The sequence below is a fragment of the Elephantulus edwardii genome, unplaced genomic scaffold (genome assembly GCF_000299155.1).
Source record: "Elephantulus edwardii isolate Elephantulus edwardi_28Jun2011 unplaced genomic scaffold, EleEdw1.0 scaffold00046, whole genome shotgun sequence".
NCBI lineage: Eukaryota > Metazoa > Chordata > Mammalia > Macroscelidea > Macroscelididae > Elephantulus > Elephantulus edwardii.
The window spans coordinates 1,025,755-1,028,317 of NW_006399796.1; the positions used below are offsets into that span (position 1 = coordinate 1,025,755).

At 45.3% G+C, this 2,563-nt stretch overlaps 1 pseudogene; it reads left to right on the plus strand.

The window, feature by feature from the left end:
• The first annotated feature begins 1,317 nt into the window (after positions 1–1,317).
• On the plus strand, positions 1,318–2,254 carry LOC102874417 (annotated as a pseudogene).
• The last annotated feature ends 309 nt before the right edge of the window (positions 2,255–2,563 follow it).

Here is a 2,563-nt window from a genome sequence, read left to right on the forward strand (position 1 = left end):
TTTGACTAATTGACATTAGAACCCATAAGAACCTTCTGAACTGTTTGGAGTTACATACAAATTTGGCCCAAAGACCACCTTAGAAACAGAACTGTTCCTATTCAGGGAACTGCCAATGTATAATATGGTGTTCCCACAACGTCTCAATCACTTAGTATCCATTTCATAGGCGGTATAATGGACATTAAGTGATTTATTGGTAGACATTCTATAAATTATATAATTTATATGTTTTCATAAACTGCTTTATAAACTTTGTGAACAGTTCTCCTGTAATTGTTTGCAAGATCGTGTTTAAGAATTGTGACGTGTGCCATTTTATGAATGTACCATATTTTATTTAACCAGTCACCTATGTAAATAATTGAACATTTTTCAGTTTTCAATATTGTCCTGACACTCCAGTTCACTTTTTTGCCCCTCAGTTTTCCACACTTGCCTCTGTTTTATTGGATGTAGTCCTAGAAGTGGTTCAAAGGTCCATAGAGTTTCATGGTTTTGATCTTTGCTGCCTTCTGGGTGTTTATCCTCATTTATATTCCAGCCGTGTTAGTATACATATCTTTCCATGCCTTATACAGTCCTTGCCTAACTCTCACTTGTGTCTCATACCTTTCGCCCCTTACTTACAACACTGAAGTCATGCAGGCCGCCTTCCCGTTCCCCCTGCTGAAAGGTGCCAGGCAGGTCCCATCTCGGGCAGTAGCACCTGCTCTTCCTCCTGTCTGGCTGTTCTTCCCCTGGTTATTGACTGATTCTCTGATGCTCCTTGCCTGCATGGTCTCTATCACAATCACTACCCATGTCCTTGCTAACACCTATCGTAATCTTTGCTGTGGTTCATTGTAGTCAAGTTGATTCCAACTCATGGCAAGCCTATGTCTTCAGAATAGAAACACTCCAGCAAAGAGTATTTAGAGCTGTCACCTTTTGGAACCAGTTCCCCAGGCCGGTCTTCAGAAGAACCTGTGCATGGATTTGAACCACCAACCTTTCAGTCAGTTGAGTACTTATTTAAGTCACCCAGGGACCTCTTCATAAACTATAATTTGTTCATTTTTGTGTTGCTTGTCTGCCAACTCTTTCTCCCATCACATGACAGTTTTGTAGGACGAGTGGACTTGTGTATTTTTATTCCCGATGGTTGACTCTAATATTTAATTCAGCCTGAGCACACTGGAGATTTTAGATAAATGTAGGCTGATTTCATTTGCTACAGGAATTAATCACTTTGTTTTCTTAAAATGTGAATTCAAGAGGAGCGAGGACACCAGAGGCTGCACAAGTGGCAGTTTCCCCCTCTTTGCTTGTTGAGTCATGGCAGCACCAATGAAGGTCCAAGTGTGTGTGGTAACTGGTGCCTCTAGGGGTATTGGTCGTGGCATCGCCTTGCAGCTCTGCCAGGCAGGAGCCACCGTGTACATCACTGGCCGTCATCTGGACACCCTCCGGACCACTGCTGAGGAGGCACAATCTTGTGGAGGCAAGTGTTATCCTGTGGTGTGTGATTCAAGCCAGGAGAGCCAAGTGCAAAGCCTGTTTGAGCAGGTGACCTGAGAGCAGCAGGGGTGTCTGGATGTGCTGGTCAACAATGCCTTTGCAGGAGCCCAGGCAATCATGAATAGTATGAAGAAAACATTCTGGGAAGTTCCTGCCTCCATGTGGGATGATGTTAACGATGTTGGACTCAGAGGCCACTACTTATGCTCAGTGAATGGGGCACGTCTGATGGTACCAGCTCACTGGGGGCTCATCGTTGTCATCTCCTCCACTGGGGGGCTGCAGTACCTCTTCATTGTCCCCTATGATGTGGGCAAAACTGCGTGAGACAGAATGGCTGCTGACTGTGCCCATGAGCTATGGAGCCATGGTGTCAGCTACGTGTCTCTGTGGCCAGGGCTGGTGCAGACAGAAATGATAGTGGAGGCCAAGGAGGACTTGGCCAAGGATCCTGAGTTCAAAGAGATTATGTCTGATTTCTCAATTGCAGAGACCACAGAATTGAGTGGCAAATTCATTGTGGCTATAGCAACAGACCCCAATATCCTGAGACTAAGTGGGAAGGTATTGCCATCTTGTGACCTTGCTCGACGCTACGGCATTAAGGATGTAGATGGCTGCCCTGTCCATGACTACCTATCCATGAAATTTCTTCTGACACAGACTTCCAGGCGGGGCTGGCTGGCCCGCTGTATACCCGGCTTCCTACTGAATGCCCAAGTGGATGATAACCCTCTATGCTGGCAAGTTCTGATGTTCCTGATGTCACGGCTCTACATTCCTGTCAGCCAGGCTGGGGTGGTTTGGCCTATCTCAATGGACCAGCACAGCAGTTTACCCCACTCAGATTCTTGATGAAGGGAAAGGCCTCTTTGTGTGCCCATGGTGAGCTCTAGGGACTCTCACAGGTCCTTCATTGTGCCTTGGCTTTCCTTGTTCCAACATTTTACTTCTGCCTATGTATTGAAATGTGCCCTAGGGGTTAATAAAGATCTCATTTCTTCTTCTTAAAAAAAAAGTTAATTCAAATTTACCTGATCAGATTTGTGTATAAGCAACTCAA